The following is a 20719-nucleotide window of genomic DNA, read 5'->3' as shown; positions in this document are numbered from 1 at the left end:
AAAAAAATACTAAATAAAGTATAAAATAAATTAAAAAAAGACAGTTTCCGCTTGCAGCTATATGTAACCCCTAAACCTAAAGGGTAGTGGAGTACTAAGTGAGACGTATATTTAAGGGTGTTCTGAACAGGCAGGTAGCAGGTCTGAAATCCATGGGGCCTCACAACACTGCCAGTAGTGTTGTTGAGAGGGGGATGTGTGAGCCGATCTGTCAAGGGGTAAGCCTGTTTTATTGTCTTTTGTATATGCACTTTTATTATATTTTTGTATGTTCTACAATGGGACTGTTTTATATTGCCAGGTCTGTACTATTGCTGTAATGGTGGATGTTTTCCTGTCAATTGTTTGGGGTGTGGCCTCCCCAAACGTGTAGGCATTGAAACTGGAGAAGTGTGAGTACTATATATTATCATTTCTGCACAGCTGAACAAAGAGATGGGTTAATATATTTCCGGTATTGTATGTGATTCTGTAACTTTTGGTTCTAACTTGCATGGATTATGTGAGACGGGCCCCAAAGTTAGTTATTAGTGCTACCGCGGCGGGCAGGTGGCAAACACTATAGAGTTCTCAACAGGCCCTAAAATTGTTTTGGGGGGAAATTTTGCTGGCTTTTCAGAGTAAAATCTCCCTCATCTGCTTGGTACTCTTGCACCTTTAGTCTGAAAACTTCCCCGGCATTTAATGTGTTTTAATAACCATTTAAACTCTACTTTGTGGACTATGTTCCACAAGGTCTGTACTAGGCCCCCTCCATTTTCCCTCTACACCACCACCAAGAAACATAGCTGGCCTACAAGCTCACAAGGCTTGAATGTTCACTATTGTCACCAAATGTTTGCCCAGAATAGTAACGTTGGGTTCACTTGGTTAAATTACATGTATTTATTGTATTTGCAAAGATCTGCTATTCAAGGAATACATTTAGCTCCTGTGTTAACTGTCCATAGCCGAGTAGGATCATCGAGGGTCGTGTTTTCAAATGGATTTGGCTAGGAGGCCGTTTGGCCTCGCCTTACTGGTCTACGCAATATATAATTTAAAATTATACTAAATATTTAATTGTTAGATTTGAGCATTAAAAAAAAAAGTTATATGTAATAGTAATATTAATATAAAGTAATATACCCAACACTGACAATAACTTTGTAATGCTACTGATGTTTGTGTGCAACATTTGAGCAGCAGAGAGATCTCTGAATGCTGCTCCAGTTATTTGTTTTCCCTCAAACCCATCCTCAATGTGTTGGTAGCCACATTTTGCAACTCTAGATTTTTTTTATAATGGGATGAATCTAGAGTTGCAATACCCTCCATTGACTCCCCACTCATCTTTTTTGGTTTGCGATCTGCTTGTCTTAAACGATGTTAAACTCACCAACATTGCAGCTGTAGTACAAGCTTGAATTATCCTCTTTCAATCTGCCAAGCTTGTTTTTCATAAAAATCCACCGTAGACATTCTGTCAAGCTACTTTCTGTCAAGACATGCAAGTGATTATTGAAGTGCTGGAGTTTGGAAGCACTCATCGTACGTCACTGAACGGCCCTGCGTTCCACCTGTTTCGAATTTGCACATAATGCAGGAGGCAGCAGCGCGACCCGTTAATAAAAACGAGTGCTTCCAAACTGCAACACTTAGAAAAATAATCACTTGCAGAGGATGTCTTGACAGAAAGTAGCTCATAACATGTCTACGGTGGATTTTTATGAAAAACAAGCTTGGCAGATTGAAAGAGGATAATTCAAGCTTGTACTACAGCTGCAATGTTGGTTAGTTTAACGTCGTTTAAGACAAGCAGATCGCAAACAAAAAAAGATGAGTGGGGAGTCAGTGGAGGGTATTGCAACTCTAGATTAATCCCATTATAAAAAAATCTAGAGTTGCAAATTGTGGCTATTGTGTTGGGTAAGGTTGAGCTCTGTCCAGCACACAACTTTGTCTTTAGTCAGCTTGGTGTCTATGAGTGGCATGAGGCGTTGGAGTAGCAGCCTCTCATAGAGCTTGTAGGTGATGCAGAGGAGTGAAATGGGTCGGTAGCTCTTTGGGGATGATGGGTCTTTGCCAGGTTTGGGGATTGCAACCACATTGGCCTTTTTCCAGACAGAAGGGATGGTTTTCTGTGCCATGCATGTGTTCAGCATCCCCACAAGCCAGGTCTTTGCATTAGGTGCTGTATCATTTCTGCCAGTATGTCATCAATCCCTGCTGCTTTTCCGGGTTTCAACTTTCCCATTGCAGTTTTGAGTTCTTCTAGGTCGAAGGGTTTGGTTTGAGGGCTGGCTGATTGTGGTTGGTCTGATGCCACTGTGCGATGGTATTCTCCTGTGGGTCGGCGGCGGTGTTGGTTCACAACTGGTTGGCCACCAGTTGTGATGCAACAGAGTTTGCTGTGACCGTTGTGAATTATGGGTGCTGTGGTCTTTGCCAAGACGGTGGATTGTGGCCCATGCCTTCCTGCTGTTATTTGTCATGTTGGTGTTCTCTATATCTTTTTGTCCTGGGCATGACGTTAAACTGTTCCGTTCGAGAGGACCGGCGACCCTCGAATGTAAACAGCCACGAAAGGAAACTATGTGTGTGTGTGTGAGGTGTTCTCTATCATTTCATTCCAGACTTTCCTTCGTTCATCCCCAACTTCACTGTCTATCTCCTGTGTTCTCCATTCATCTTGTGCGATACACAGTCGTCTGATGTGCGGGGGGAGGTGCCGGCTAGCGCATAAAGGCAGGGGACAGGTGTTGTCTTGACGCATCCCGTGATGATGCGACAGGTGTCATTTTGGGTTGTGTCGAAACAATTTGGTGTGACGTGATCGGCTCCAGCTTGAGCAGGCATACTCCGCTGTAAAGAAAGACAGGGCCATGGCAGTTGCACGGATTGTTTGTGGGTCTGCGCCCCACTTGGAGTTCACAAGTTTTCACAGGAGGTTATTGGGGGTGTTGACTTTTTTTGAAGGAGAGTGTCCTGTCCAGTGTAACTCCAAGATACATGGGGTGGTTATGGTTGGAGAGTTTGTGACCATCCCAAGTGACGCTCAGTTCTTTTTTTGGTCTCGGTTCCTCAGGTGGCAGCTGCATAGTTGGGTCTTTCTTTCTTAGGACGGAGATCAAGGTAGACGCCGTTGGAAGGCTCAACACAAGCAGATGCCCCTAGAGATCCATCCCAAAGCTTCCCTCAGGGAGCCCAGCTAGCCAGCAAGCCTGCCCAGTCAGCCAACGCAGCCAGTCAGCTCCGCCAGTCAGCCAGTGTAGAAAGTCAGGCTGCCAAGCCAGAGCACATCAGCCCTTGCAGTCAGCCATTGCAGCCATACCAGCCTTGCTCAGTCAGCTCAGCCAGGCCTCTCTCGAGGCCTGGCTCTCTGTCTGCCTGGCCCGGTCTGCCCTGCCTTGCAGCAACAGAACCAGCCTTCTGGCAAGCCAGCCCGCTCAGAATTTGAGCTGAGCAAGCCAGCGCAGCAGCAAGCCCAGACTAGGAGTACCATACTTGCTGTGCAGCCACAGCCACTCAGCCCAGACCAGCAGGAGCAAGCCAGGCTCCAACCCTTGCAGTGCAGCCTTAGGCCGGTTAGTCCCCCTGCCTGCACTTTGTTGCCTTCCTGGCCTGTCTGCCTGCCTAGGCGCCTCGGTCTTCCTGTCTGTCTGCCCTGGCCTGCCTGTCTGAAACTGGTTTAGACTAACTGCGTGCTTGCCAGGTGCGCTGGCTTGCTGATCTCGTATTCTGAGCTGGCTGGCTTGCCAGAAAGGCTGGTTCTGTTGCTGCAAGGCAGGGCGGGGCAGACCGGGCCAGGCAGACAGAGAGCCAGGCCTCGAGAGAGGCCTGGCTGAGCTGACTGAGCAAGGCTGGTATGGCTACAATGGCTGACTGCAAGGGCTGATGTGCTCTGGCTTGGCAGCCTGATGTCTGTAAGTCTGAGAGTATAACACATGTAACCAAATGGACCCTTACAGGTCCAACACTGGTTATCGAAGCGTGCACACACACACACACACACACACACACACACACACACACACACACACACACACACACACACACACACACACACACACACACACACACACACACACACACACACACATTAAAATGTAAAATTTACATTTCAACGAAAGGACCTGTAAATGACAACACAAAAACTAAGGCACTGGTGTCGTACTTCTGGTATACCGGAACGGGGTTCAACTCCCTGCAGTGCCCTGCTCAATGTGTTGTATTTACATGGTGCATTGGTCTATGCTCTATGGTCTCAGAGGTCATTGAGCGGCGCGCTATATTGCGCGATTCTTCATCATTGTTGAGGATTTTAAAAAGGTGAAAATCGCGAAAGGCTATAGTCCATGGTCACGGCCCGCATACTGTTCAAGGTCATTTATACGGTTCAAGGTAATTTATACTGGTCAAGGTCATTTATACTGGTGAAGGTCATTTATACTGGTCAAGGTCATCTATACTTGTCAAGGTCTGTATGTCGTTTTTTACGATTTCGGAGGATTTGAAAAAAAAAGTGAAAATCGCGGAAAAGCAAGAGGCTATAGTCCATGGTGTCTGAGGGCATACTATAGTTAGTATGTCGTTCTTTACGATTACGAAGGATTTGAAAAAAAAGGTGAAAATGTCCTTTTTCACGATTTCAGGGGATTTGAAAAAAAGGTGAAAATCGCGAAAGGCTATAGTCCATGGTCACGGCCCGCATACTGTTCAAGGTCATTTATAGTGTTCAAGGTAATTTATACTGGTGAAGGTCATTCATACTGGTCAAGGTCATTTATACTTGTCAAGGTCATTTATACTGCTCATGGTCATTGATATTGGTCAAGGTCATTGAGCGGCGCGCTATAGTGCGTGATTCTTCATCATTGTTGAGGATTTGAAAAAGGTGAAAATCAAGGAAAAGGAAAAGGCTATAGTCCATTTTTTACGATTTCGGAGGATTTGAAAAAAAAAGGTGAAAATTGCGGAAAAGCGAGAGGCTATAGTGACTATAGCCTCTCGCTTTTCCGCGATTTTCAAGTATGCCTAAATAGGCTAGAATGGGATTGCTAGGTGTAAGTATGTAGGACTAGTAGCATGCCAAAGTTTGTGCTATTGCCATAGAATGCATTGGGCGTTTAAGTTAAATAACTCAGAAACTATAAAACATTTCAAAGTAAAAAGTTCCAGCATGTGTCTCCACAGTAAGCTGAATAATAAAAAGTGTGAATGGAGTTTCTAGGTAAAAGTGATTTTTTGACGTGCCAAAATCTGCCATTGAGCCCCATTATAAAAGTCTCAAATTTGAAAGCACTATATTTCTAAAACTATGACACCTTTAAAAGATTCCTTTTCAGGCAAACATGTCCACCGTAAGATGAACCTAAGTAGGCTAGAATGTGGTTGCTAGGTGTAAGTATGTAGGACTAGTAGCATGCCAAAGTTTTCATCATTTTTGAACATGGGCTATAGCCCATACCGTACGGCATAGTATAGCAGGCAGTTTTTCATCATTTTTGAGGTTTTGAAAAAAAAGAAAAAAAAAGAAAAACATGGGTTATAGCCCATCGTTTTTTGAAATTTAGATTTTTTTTTAAAACCTCGTTTTTCATCATTAATTTTGAACATGGGCTATAGCCCATACCGTACGGCATACTATAGCACGCCGTTTTTCATCATTTTTGAGCATGGGCTATAGCCCATACCGTACGGCATACTATAGCACGCCGTTTTTCATCATTTTTGAGGTTTTGAAAAAAAAAAAAAAAAACATGGGTTATAGCCCATCGTTTTTTGAAATTTTGATTTTTTTTAAACCTCGTTTTTCATCATTTTTGAACATGGGCTATAGCCCATACCGTACGGCATACTATAGCACGCAGTTTTTCATCATTTTTGAGGTTTTGAAAAAAATGAAAAAAAATGAAAAACATGGGTTATAGCCATAGAGTTATATATCTATAGAGAAGACACCCGAGTTCTCCTTCCATCCACTTGCATTGAGTTGCTCAAAAGCGCATGAGGCGGATTCACTCCTCCTTCCTGGTAGGAACAGAGTGCATTCTGGGATTGATTGGTTACAAACACATGAACGCGCTGCCGTTGACTATCATTGTGCCGTTTGTGCGCGTTCACGTATGAAACATTCGTTCACGTGTCATGGCCCCAATCACATGAACGTGCGCAATGATAGTCAACGGAGCAGCGCGAGGCTCGAGCTGCAATACCAAATCCGGCCACTATGTCCATTTCGCCTCAGGGTTTCCTCTGGGTGCCTTCTCTATAATAATAATAACTCTATGGTTATAGCCCATCGTTTTTTGAAATTTAGAAATTTGTTTTTAACCTCGTTTTTCATCATTTTTGAACATGGGCTATAGCCCATACCGTACGGCATACTATAGCACGCCGTTTTTCATCATTTTTGAGGTTTTGAAAAAAATGAAGAAAAAAAAAAACATGGGTTACAGCCCATCGTTTTTAGAAATTTTGAAAAAAAATAATTAACCTCGTTTTTCATCATTTTTGAACATGGGCTATAGCCCATACCGTACGGCATACTATAGCACGCCGTTTTTCATAATTTTTGAGGTTTTGAAAAAAACGGAAAAAAAAAACATGGGTTATAGCCCATCGTTTTTTGAATTTTTGAATTTTTTTTAAAACCTCGTTTTTCATCATTTTTGAACATGGGCTATAGCCCATACCGTACGGCATACTATAGCACGCCGTTTTTCATCATTTTTAGGTTTAAAAAAAAAAAAAAAAAAAAAAAACATGGGTTATAGCCCATCGTTTTTTGAAATTTTGATTTTTTTTTAACCTCGTTTTTCATCATTTTTGAACATTGGCTATAGCCCATACCGTACGGCATACTATAGCACGCCGTTTATCATCATTTTTGAGGTTTTGAAAAAAAAGAAAAAAAAAAAGAAAAACATGGGTTACAGCCCATCGTTTTTTGAAATTTTGAAAAAATAAATTAACCTCGTTTTTCATCATTTTTGAACATGGGCTATAGCCCATACCGTACGGCATACTATAGCACGCCGTTTTTCATCATTTTTGAGATTTTGAAAAAAAAAAAAAAAACATGGGTTATAGCCCATCGTTTTTTGAAATTTTGGAAAAAAAAATTAACCTCGTTTTTCATCATTTTTTAACATGGGCTATAGCCCATACCGTACGGCATACTATAGCACGCCGTTTTTCATCATTTTTGAGGTTTTGAAAAAAATGAAAAAAAAAAAAAAGGGGTTATAGCCCATAGTTTTTTGAAATTTAGACATTTTTTTTAACCTCGTTTTTCATCATGTTTGAACATGGGCTATAGCCCATACCGTACGGCATACTATAGCACGCCGTTTTTCATCATTTTTGAGGTTTTGAAAAAAACAAAAACAAAAAAAACATGGGTTATAGCCCATCGTTTTTTTTAATTTAGATTTTTTTTTAAACCTCGTTTTTCATCATTTTTTAACATGGGCTATAGCCCATACCGTATGGCATACTATAGCACGCCGTTTTTCATCATTTTTTAGGTTTTGAAAAAAATGGAAAAAAAAAACAAAAAAACATGGGTTATAGCCCATCGTTTTTTGAAATTTTGAAATTGTTTTTTAACCTCGTTTTTCATCATTTTTGAACATGGGCTATAGCCCATACCTTACGGCATACTATAGCACGCCGTTTTTCATCATTTTTGAGGTTTTGAAAAAAATGAGAAAAAAAAACCCATGGGTTATAGCCCATCGTTTTTTGAAATTTTGAAAAAAAGATTAACCTCGTTTTTCATCATTTTTGAACATGGGCTATAGCCCATACCATACGGCATACTATAGCACGCCATTTTTCATCCTTTTTGAGGATTTGAAAAAAAAAAAAAAAAAAAAACATGGGTTATAGCCCATCGTTTTTTGACATTTTGAAATTTATTTTTAACCTCGTTTTGAAATGTTTTGTAGTTTATGAGTTATTTAACTTAAACGCCCAATGCATTCTCTATGGCAATAGCACAAAATTTGGCATGCTACTAGTCCTACATACTTACACCTAGCAACCCCATTCTAGCCTACTTAGGTTCATCTTACGGTGGACATGTTTGGCTGAAAAGGAATCTTTGAAATGTTTCATAGTTTTAGAAATATAGTGCTTTCAAATTTACAATGGGGCTCAATGGCAAAAATGATGAAAAACAACGTGCTATAGTATGCCGTACGATATGGTCCAAAATGATGAAAAACAAGGTTACATTTTTTTTTAACGATGGGCTATAACCCATCGTTTTTTTTTTTTTTTTTTTTAATCCTCAAAAATGATGAAAAACAGCGTGCTATAGTATGCCGTACGATATGGGCTATAGCCCATGGTCCAATATGATGAAAAACGAGGATATTATTTTTATCAAAAATAAAAAAAAACAATGGGCTATAACCCATCGTTTTTTTTAATTTTTTTTAATTTTTCCAAATCCTCAAAAATGATGAAAAACGGCGTGCTACAGTATAGTATGCCGTACGATATGGGCTATAGCCCATATCCTCGCGGTGTATAGCGGTGTATGAGAATGGGTGTTGCGGAGGATGAGAGCATTCCTCTCATCCTCCGCAACACAATGCATTCTCTATGGCAATAGCACAAACTTTGGCATGCTACTAGTCCTACATACTTACACCTAGCAACCCCATTCTAGCCTACTTAGGTTCATCTTACGGTGGACATGTTTGCCTGAAAAGGAATCTTTGAAATGTTTCATAGTTTTAGAAATATAGTGGTTTCAAATTTGAGACATTTAACATGGGGCTCAATGGCAGCTCTATAGGCACGTCAAAAGTCACTTTCACCTAGAAACTCCATTCACACTTTTTATTATTCAGCTTACTGTGGAGACACATGCTGGAACTTTTTTTTATTTTTATGTTTTGTAGTTTATGAGTTATTTAACTTAAACGCCCAATGCATTCTCTATGGCAATAGCACAAAATTTGGCATGCTACTAGTCCTACATACTTACACCTAGCAACCCCATTCTAGCCTACTTAGGTTCATCTTACGGTGGACATGTTTGCCTGAAAAGGAATCTTTGAAATGTTTCATAGTTTTAGAAATATAGTGCTTTCAAATTTGAGACATTTAACATGGGGCTCAATGGCAGCTCTATAGGCACGTCAAAAGTCACTTTCACCTAGAAACTCCATTCACACTTTTTATTATTCAGCTTACTGTGGAGACACATGCTGGAACTTTTTTTTATTTTTATGTTTTGTAGTTTATGAGTTATTTAACTTAAACGCCCAATGCATTCTCTATGGCAATAGCACAAAATTTGGCATGCTACTAGTCCTACATACTTACACCTAGCAACCCCATTCTAGCCTACTTAGGTTCATCTTACGGTGGACATGTTTGGCTGAAAAGGAATCTTTGAAATGTTTCATAGTTTTAGAAATATAGTGCTTTCAAATTTACAATGGGGCTCAATGGCAAAAATGATGAAAAACGGCGTGCTATAGTATGCCGTACGATATGGTCCAAAATGATGAAAAACAAGGTTAATTTTTTTTTTAACGATGGGCTATAACCCATTGTTTTTTTAATTTTTTTTAATTTTTCCAAATCCTCAAAAATGATGAAAAACGGCGTGCTACAGTATAGTATGCCGTACGATATGGGCTATAGCCCATATCCTCGCGGTGTATAGCGGTGTATGAGAATGGGTGTTGCGGAGGATGAGAGCATTCCTCTCATCCTCCGCAACACAATGCATTCTCTATGGCAATAGCACAAACTTTGGCATGCTACTAGTCCTACATACTTACACCTAGCAACCCCATTCTAGCCTACTTAGGTTCATCTTACGGTGGACATGTTTGCCTGAAAAGGAATCTTTGAAATGTTTCATCGTTTTAGAAATATAGTGCTTTCAAATTTGAGACTTTTAACATGGGGCTCAATGGCAGATTTTGGCACGTCAAAAAATCACTTTCACCTAGAAACTCCATTCACACTTTTTATTATTCAGCTTACTGTGGAGACACATGCTGGAACTTTTTACTTTGAAATGTTTTGTCGTTTCTGAGTTATTTAACTTAAACGCCCAATGCATTCTCTATGGCAATAGCACAAACTTTGGCATGCTACTAGTCCTACATACTTAAACCTACCAACCCCATTCTAGCCTACTTAGGTTCATCTTACGGTGGACATGTTTGCCTGAAAAGGAATCTTTGAAAGGTGTCATCGTTTTAGAAATATAGTGCTTTCAAATTTGAGACTTTTAACATGGGGCTCAATGGCAGGTTTTGGCACGTCAAAAAATCACTTTCACCTAGAAACTCCATTCACACTTTTTATTATTCAGCTTACTGTGGAGACACATGCTGGAACTTTTTACTTTGAAATGTTTTGTCGTTTCTGAGTTATTTAACTTAAACGCCCAATGCATTCTCTATGGCAATAGCACAAACTTTGGCATGCTACTAGTCCTACATACTTAAACCTACCAACCCCATTCTAGCCTACTTAGGTTCATCTTACGGTGGACATGTTTGCCTGAAAAGGAATCTTTGAAAGGTGTCATCGTTTTAGAAATATAGTGCTTTCAAATTTGAGACTTTTAACATGGGGCTCAATGGCAGATTTTGGCACGTCAAAAAATCACTTTCACCTAGAAACTCCATTCACACTTTTTATTATTCAGCTTACTGTGGAGACACATGCTGGAACTTTTTACTTTGAAATGTTTTGTCGTTTCTGAGTTATTTAACTTAAACGCCCAATGCATTCTCTATGGCAATAGCACAAACTTTGGCATGCTACTAGTCCTACATACTTAAACCTACCAACCCCATTCTAGCCTACTTAGGTTCATCTTACGGTGGACATGTTTGCCTGAAAAGGAATCTTTGAAAGGTGTCATCGTTTTAGAAATATAGTGCTTTCAAATTTGAGACTTTTAACATGGGGCTCAATGGCAGATTTTGGCACGTCAAAAAATCACTTTCACCTAGAAACTCCATTCACACTTTTTATTATTCAGCTTACTGTGGAGACACATGCTGGAACTTTTTACTTTGAAATGTTTTGTCGTTTCTGAGTTATTTAACTTAAACGCCCAATGCATTCTCTATGGCAATAGCACAAACTTTGGCATGCTACTAGTCCTACATACTTAAACCTACCAACCCCATTCTAGCCTACTTAGGTTCATCTTACGGTGGACATGTTTGCCTGAAAAGGAATCTTTGAAAGGTGTCATCGTTTTAGAAATATAGTGCTTTCAAATTTGAGACTTTTAACATGGGGCTCAATGGCAGATTTTGGCACGTCAAAAATCACTTTCACCTAGAAACTCCATTCACACTTTTTATTATTCAGCTTACTGTGGAGACACATGCTGGAACTTTTTACTTTGAAATGTTTTGTCGTTTCTGAGTTATTTAACTTAAACGCCCAATGCATTCTCTATGGCAATAGCACAAACTTTGGCATGCTACTAGTCCTACATACTTAAACCTACCAACCCCATTCTAGCCTACTTAGGTTCATCTTACGGTGGACATGTTTGCCTGAAAAGGAATCTTTGAAAGGTGTCATTGTTTTAGAAATATAGTGCTTTCAAATTTGAGACTTTTAACATGGGGCTCAATGGCAGATTTTGGCACGTCAAAAAATCACTTTCACCTAGAAACTCCATTCACACTTTTTATTATTCAGCTTACTGTGGAGACACATGCTGGAACTTTTTACTTTGAAATGTTTTGTCGTTTCTGAGTTATTTAACTTAAACGCCCAATGCATTCTCTATGGCAATAGCACAAACTTTGGCATGCTACTAGTCCTACATACTTAAACCTACCAACCCCATTCTAGCCTACTTAGGTTCATCTTACGGTGGACATGTTTGCCTGAAAAGGAATCTTTGAAAGGTGTCATCGTTTTAGAAATATAGTGCTTTCAAATTTGAGACTTTTAACATGGGGCTCAATGGCAGATTTTGGCACGTCAAAAAATCACTTTCACCTAGAAACTCCATTCACACTTTTTATTATTCAGCTTACTGTGGAGACACATGCTGGAACTTTTTACTTTGAAATGTTTTGTCGTTTCTGAGTTATTTAACTTAAACGCCCAATGCATTCTCTATGGCAATAGCACAAACTTTGGCATGCTACTAGTCCTACATACTTAAACCTACCAACCCCATTCTAGCCTACTTAGGTTCATCTTACGGTGGACATGTTTGCCTGAAAAGGAATCTTTGAAAGGTGTCATCGTTTTAGAAATATAGTGCTTTCAAATTTGAGACTTTTAACATGGGGCTCAATGGCAGATTTTGGCACGTCAAAAAATCACTTTCACCTAGAAACTCCATTCACACTTTTTATTATTCAGCTTACTGTGGAGACACATGTTGGAACTTTTTACTTTGAAATGTTTTGTCGTTTCTGAGTTATTTAACTTAAACGCCCAATGCATTCTCTATGGCAATAGCACAAACTTTGGCATGCTACTAGTCCTACATACTTAAACCTACCAACCCCATTCTAGCCTACTTAGGTTCATCTTACGGTGGACATGTTTGCCTGAAAAGGAATCTTTGAAAGGTGTCATCGTTTTAGAAATATAGTGCTTTCAAATTTGAGACTTTTAACATGGGGCTCAATGGCAGATTTTGGCACGTCAAAAAATCACTTTCACCTAGAAACTCCATTCACACTTTTTATTATTCAGCTTACTGTGGAGACACATGCTGGAACTTTTTACTTTGAAATGTTTTGTCGTTTCTGAGTTATTTAACTTAAACGCCCAATGCATTCTCTATGGCAATAGCACAAACTTTGGCATGCTACTAGTCCTACATACTTAAACCTACCAACCCCATTCTAGCCTACTTAGGTTCATCTTACGGTGGACATGTTTGCCTGAAAAGGAATCTTTGAAAGGTGTCATCGTTTTAGAAATATAGTGCTTTCAAATTTGAGACTTTTAACATGGGGCTCAATGGCAGATTTTGGCACGTCAAAAAATCACTTTCACCTAGAAACTCCATTCACACTTTTTATTATTCAGCTTACTGTGGAGACACATGCTGGAACTTTTTACTTTGAAATGTTTTGTCGTTTCTGAGTTATTTAACTTAAACGCCCAATGCATTCTCTATGGCAATAGCACAAACTTTGGCATGCTACTAGTCCTACATACTTAAACCTACCAACCCCATTCTAGCCTACTTAGGTTCATCTTACGGTGGACATGTTTGCCTGAAAAGGAATCTTTGAAAGGTGTCATCGTTTTAGAAATATAGTGCTTTCAAATTTGAGACTTTTAACATGGGGCTCAATGGCAGATTTTGGCACGTCAAAAAATCACTTTCACCTAGAAACTCCATTCACACTTTTTATTATTCAGCTTACTGTGGAGACACATGCTGGAACTTTTTACTTTGAAATGTTTTGTCGTTTCTGAGTTATTTAACTTAAACGCCCAATGCATTCTCTATGGCAATAGCACAAACTTTGGCATGCTACTAGTCCTACATACTTAAACCTACCAACCCCATTCTAGCCTACTTAGGTTCATCTTACGGTGGACATGTTTGCCTGAAAAGGAATCTTTGAAAGGTGTCATTGTTTTAGAAATATAGTGCTTTCAAATTTGAGACTTTTAACATGGGGCTCAATGGCAGATTTTGGCACGTCAAAAAATCACTTTCACCTAGAAACTCCATTCACACTTTTTATTATTCAGCTTACTGTGGAGACACATGCTGGAACTTTTTACTTTGAAATGTTTTGTCGTTTCTGAGTTATTTAACTTAAACGCCCAATGCATTCTCTATGGCAATAGCACAAACTTTGGCATGCTACTAGTCCTACATACTTAAACCTACCAACCCCATTCTAGCCTACTTAGGTTCATCTTACGGTGGACATGTTTGCCTGAAAAGGAATCTTTGAAAGGTGTCATCGTTTTAGAAATATAGTGCTTTCAAATTTGAGACTTTTAACATGGGGCTCAATGGCAGATTTTGGCACGTCAAAAAATCACTTTCACCTAGAAACTCCATTCACACTTTTTATTATTCAGCTTACTGTGGAGACACATGCTGGAACTTTTTACTTTGAAATGTTTTGTCGTTTCTGAGTTATTTAACTTAAACGCCCAATGCATTCTCTATGGCAATAGCACAAACTTTGGCATGCTACTAGTCCTACATACTTAAACCTACCAACCCCATTCTAGCCTACTTAGGTTCATCTTACGGTGGACATGTTTGCCTGAAAAGGAATCTTTGAAAGGTGTCATCGTTTTAGAAATATAGTGCTTTCAAATTTGAGACTTTTAACATGGGGCTCAATGGCAGATTTTGGCACGTCAAAAAATCACTTTCACCTAGAAACTCCATTCACACTTTTTATTATTCAGCTTACTGTGGAGACACATGTTGGAACTTTTTACTTTGAAATGTTTTGTCGTTTCTGAGTTATTTAACTTAAACGCCCAATGCATTCTCTATGGCAATAGCACAAACTTTGGCATGCTACTAGTCCTACATACTTAAACCTACCAACCCCATTCTAGCCTACTTAGGTTCATCTTACGGTGGACATGTTTGCCTGAAAAGGAATCTTTGAAAGGTGTCATCGTTTTAGAAATATAGTGCTTTCAAATTTGAGACTTTTAACATGGGGCTCAATGGCAGATTTTGGCACGTCAAAAAATCACTTTCACCTAGAAACTCCATTCACACTTTTTATTATTCAGCTTACTGTGGAGACACATGCTGGAACTTTTTACTTTGAAATGTTTTGTCGTTTCTGAGTTATTTAACTTAAACGCCCAATGCATTCTCTATGGCAATAGCACAAACTTTGGCATGCTACTAGTCCTACATACTTAAACCTACCAACCCCATTCTAGCCTACTTAGGTTCATCTTACGGTGGACATGTTTGCCTGAAAAGGAATCTTTGAAAGGTGTCATCGTTTTAGAAATATAGTGCTTTCAAATTTGAGACTTTTAACATGGGGCTCAATGGCAGATTTTGGCACGTCAAAAAATCACTTTCACCTAGAAACTCCATTCACACTTTTTATTATTCAGCTTACTGTGGAGACACATGCTGGAACTTTTTACTTTGAAATGTTTTGTCGTTTCTGAGTTATTTAACTTAAACGCCCAATGCATTCTCTATGGCAATAGCACAAACTTTGGCATGCTACTAGTCCTACATACTTAAACCTACCAACCCCATTCTAGCCTACTTAGGTTCATCTTACGGTGGACATGTTTGCCTGAAAAGGAATCTTTGAAAGGTGTCATCGTTTTAGAAATATAGTGCTTTCAAATTTGAGACTTTTAACATGGGGCTCAATGGCAGATTTTGGCACGTCAAAAAATCACTTTCACCTAGAAACTCCATTCACACTTTTTATTATTCAGCTTACTGTGGAGACACATGCTGGAACTTTTTACTTTGAAATGTTTTGTCGTTTCTGAGTTATTTAACTTAAACGCCCAATGCATTCTCTATGGCAATAGCACAAACTTTGGCATGCTACTAGTCCTACATACTTAAACCTACCAACCCCATTCTAGCCTACTTAGGTTCATCTTACGGTGGACATGTTTGCCTGAAAAGGAATCTTTGAAAGGTGTCATCGTTTTAGAAATATAGTGCTTTCAAATTTGAGACTTTTAACATGGGGCTCAATGGCAGATTTTGGCACGTCAAAAAAACACTTTCACCTAGAAACTCCATTCACACTTTTTATTATTCAGCTTACTGTGGAGACACATGCTGGAACTTTTTACTTTGAAATGTTTTGTCGTTTCTGAGTTATTTAACTTAAACGCCCAATGCATTCTCTATGGCAATAGCACAAACTTTGGCATGCTACTAGTCCTACATACTTAAACCTACCAACCCCATTCTAGCCTACTTAGGTTCATCTTACGGTGGACATGTTTGCCTGAAAAGGAATCTTTGAAAGGTGTCATCGTTTTAGAAATATAGTGCTTTCAAATTTGAGACTTTTAACATGGGGCTCAATGGCAGATTTTGGCACGTCAAAAAATCACTTTCACCTAGAAACTCCATTCACACTTTTTATTATTCAGCTTACTGTGGAGACACATGCTGGAACTTTTTACTTTGAAATGTTTTGTCGTTTCTGAGTTATTTAACTTAAACGCCCAATGCATTCTCTATGGCAATAGCACAAACTTTGGCATGCTACTAGTCCTACATACTTAAACCTACCAACCCCATTCTAGCCTACTTAGGTTCATCTTACGGTGGACATGTTTGCCTGAAAAGGAATCTTTGAAAGGTGTCATCGTTTTAGAAATATAGTGCTTTCAAATTTGAGACTTTTAACATGGGGCTCAATGGCAGATTTTGGCACGTCAAAAAATCACTTTCACCTAGAAACTCCATTCACACTTTTTATTATTCAGCTTACTGTGGAGACACATGCTGGAACTTTTTACTTTGAAATGTTTTGTCGTTTCTGAGTTATTTAACTTAAACGCCCAATGCATTCTCTATGGCAATAGCACAAACTTTGGCATGCTACTAGTCCTACATACTTAAACCTACCAACCCCATTCTAGCCTACTTAGGTTCATCTTACGGTGGACATGTTTGCCTGAAAAGGAATCTTTGAAAGGTGTCATTGTTTTAGAAATATAGTGCTTTCAAATTTGAGACTTTTAACATGGGGCTCAATGGCAGATTTTGGCACGTCAAAAAATCACTTTCACCTAGAAACTCCATTCACACTTTTTATTATTCAGCTTACTGTGGAGACACATGCTGGAACTTTTTACTTTGAAATGTTTTGTCGTTTCTGAGTTATTTAACTTAAACGCCCAATGCATTCTCTATGGCAATAGCACAAACTTTGGCATGCTACTAGTCCTACATACTTAAACCTACCAACCCCATTCTAGCCTACTTAGGTTCATCTTACGGTGGACATGTTTGCCTGAAAAGGAATCTTTGAAAGGTGTCATCGTTTTAGAAATATAGTGCTTTCAAATTTGAGACTTTTAACATGGGGCTCAATGGCAGATTTTGGCACGTCAAAAAATCACTTTCACCTAGAAACTCCATTCACACTTTTTATTATTCAGCTTACTGTGGAGACACATGCTGGAACTTTTTACTTTGAAATGTTTTGTCGTTTCTGAGTTATTTAACTTAAACGCCCAATGCATTCTCTATGGCAATAGCACAAACTTTGGCATGCTACTAGTCCTACATACTTAAACCTACCAACCCCATTCTAGCCTACTTAGGTTCATCTTACGGTGGACATGTTTGCCTGAAAAGGAATCTTTGAAAGGTGTCATCGTTTTAGAAATATAGTGCTTTCAAATTTGAGACTTTTAACATGGGGCTCAATGGCAGATTTTGGCACGTCAAAAAATCACTTTCACCTAGAAACTCCATTCACACTTTTTATTATTCAGCTTACTGTGGAGACACATGCTGGAACTTTTTACTTTGAAATGTTTTGTCGTTTCTGAGTTATTTAACTTAAACGCCCAATGCATTCTCTATGGCAATAGCACAAACTTTGGCATGCTACTAGTCCTACATACTTAAACCTACCAACCCCATTCTAGCCTACTTAGGTTCATCTTACGGTGGACATGTTTGCCTGAAAAGGAATCTTTGAAAGGTGTCATCGTTTTAGAAATATAGTGCTTTCAAATTTGAGACTTTTAACATGGGGCTCAATGGCAGATTTTGGCACGTCAAAAAATCACTTTCACCTAGAAACTCCATTCACACTTTTTATTATTCAGCTTACTGTGGAGACACATGCTGGAACTTTTTACTTTGAAATGTTTTGTCGTTTCTGAGTTATTTAACTTAAACGCCCAATGCATTCTCTATGGCAATAGCACAAACTTTGGCATGCTACTAGTCCTACATACTTAAACCTACCAACCCCATTCTAGCCTACTTAGGTTCATCTTACGGTGGACATGTTTGCCTGAAAAGGAATCTTTGAAAGGTGTCATCGTTTTAGAAATATAGTGCTTTCAAATTTGAGACTTTTAACATGGGGCTCAATGGCAGATTTTGGCACGTCAAAAAATCACTTTCACCTAGAAACTCCATTCACACTTTTTATTATTCAGCTTACTGTGGAGACACATGCTGGAACTTTTTACTTTGAAATGTTTTGTCGTTTCTGAGTTATTTAACTTAAACGCCCAATGCATTCTCTATGGCAATAGCACAAACTTTGGCATGCTACTAGTCCTACATACTTAAACCTACCAACCCCATTCTAGCCTACTTAGGTTCATCTTACGGTGGACATGTTTGCCTGAAAAGGAATCTTTGAAAGGTGTCATCGTTTTAGAAATATAGTGCTTTCAAATTTGAGACTTTTAACATGGGGCTCAATGGCAGATTTTGGCACGTCAAAAAATCACTTTCACCTAGAAACTCCATTCACACTTTTTATTATTCAGCTTACTGTGGAGACACATGCTGGAACTTTTTACTTTGAAATGTTTTGTCGTTTCTGAGTTATTTAACTTAAACGCCCAATGCATTCTCTATGGCAATAGCACAAACTTTGGCATGCTACTAGTCCTACATACTTAAACCTACCAACCCCATTCTAGCCTACTTAGGTTCATCTTACGGTGGACATGTTTGCCTGAAAAGGAATCTTTGAAAGGTGTCATCGTTTTAGAAATATAGTGCTTTCAAATTTGAGACTTTTAACATGGGGCTCAATGGCAGATTTTGGCACGTCAAAAAATCACTTTCACCTAGAAACTCCATTCACACTTTTTATTATTCAGCTTACTGTGGAGACACATGCTGGAACTTTTTACTTTGAAATGTTTTGTCGTTTCTGAGTTATTTAACTTAAACGCCCAATGCATTCTCTATGGCAATAGCACAAACTTTGGCATGCTACTAGTCCTACATACTTAAACCTACCAACCCCATTCTAGCCTACTTAGGTTCATCTTACGGTGGACATGTTTGCCTGAAAAGGAATCTTTGAAAGGTGTCATCGTTTTAGAAATATAGTGCTTTCAAATTTGAGACTTTTAACATGGGGCTCAATGGCAGATTTTGGCACGTCAAAAAATCACTTTCACCTAGAAACTCCATTCACACTTTTTATTATTCAGCTTACTGTGGAGACACATGCTGGAACTTTTTACTTTGAAATGTTTTGTCGTTTCTGAGTTATTTAACTTAAACGCCCAATGCATTCTCTATGGCAATAGCACAAACTTTGGCATGCTACTAGTCCTACATACTTAAACCTACCAACCCCATTCTAGCCTACTTAGGTTCATCTTACGGTGGACATGTTTGCCTGAAAAGGAATCTTTGAAAGGTGTCATCGTTTTAGAAATATAGTGCTTTCAAATTTGAGACTTTTAACATGGGGCTCAATGGCAGATTTTGGCACGTCAAAAAATCACTTTCACCTAGAAACTCCATTCACACTTTTTATTATTCAGCTTACTGTGGAGACACATGCTGGAACTTTTTACTTTGAAATGTTTTGTCGTTTCTGAGTTATTTAACTTAAACGCCCAATGCATTCTCTATGGCAATAGCACAAACTTTGGCATGCTACTAGTCCTACATACTTAAACCTACCAACCCCATTCTAGCCTACTTAGGTTCATCTTACGGTGGACATGTTTGCCTGAAAAGGAATCTTTGAAAGGTGTCATCGTTTTAGAAATATAGTGCTTTCAAATTTGAGACTTTTAACATGGGGCTCAATGGCAGATTTTGGCACGTCAAAAAATCACTTTCACCTAGAAACTCCATTCACACTTTTTATTATTCAGCTTACTGTGGAGACACATGCTGGAACTTTTTACTTTGAAATGTTTTGTCGTTTCTGAGTTATTTAACTTAAACGCCCAATGCATTCTCTATGGCAATAGCACAAACTTTGGCATGCTACTAGTCCTACATACTTAAACCTACCAACCCCATTCTAGCCTACTTAGGTTCATCTTACGGTGGACATGTTTGCCTGAAAAGGAATCTTTGAAAGGTGTCATCGTTTTAGAAATATAGTGCTTTCAAATTTGAGACTTTTAACATGGGGCTCAATGGCAGATTTTGGCACGTCAAAAAATCACTTTCACCTAGAAACTCCATTCACACTTTTTATTATTCAGCTTACTGTGGAGACACATGCTGGAACTTTTTACTTTGAAATGTTTTGTCGTTTCTGAGTTATTTAACTTAAACGCCCAATGCATTCTCTATGGCAATAGCACAAACTTTGGCATGCTACTAGTCCTACATACTTAAACCTACCAACCCCATTCTAGCCTACTTAGGTTCATCTTACGGTGGACATGTTTGCCTGAAAAGGAATCTTTGAAAGGTGTCATCGTTTTAGAAATATAGTGCTTTCAAATTTGAGACTTTTAACATGGGGCTCAATGGCAGATTTTGGCACGTCAAAAAATCACTTTCACCTAGAAACTCCATTCACACTTTTTATTATTCAGCTTACTGTGGAGACACATGCTGGAACTTTTTACTTTGAAATGTTTTGTCGTTTCTGAGTTATTTAACTTAAACGCCCAATGCATTCTCTATGGCAATAGCACAAACTTTGGCATGCTACTAGTCCTACATACTTAAACCTACCAACCCCATTCTAGCCTACTTAGGTTCATCTTACGGTGGACATGTTTGCCTGAAAAGGAATCTTTGAAAGGTGTCATC

This window comes from Protomyctophum parallelum, assembly GCF_964188405.1.
Source record: "Protomyctophum parallelum genome assembly, chromosome: 10".
NCBI classification, from domain to species: domain Eukaryota; kingdom Metazoa; phylum Chordata; class Actinopteri; order Myctophiformes; family Myctophidae; genus Protomyctophum; species Protomyctophum parallelum.
The sequence above is the reverse complement of the archived record's forward strand: the minus strand, read 5'-3'. Positions refer to the sequence as shown.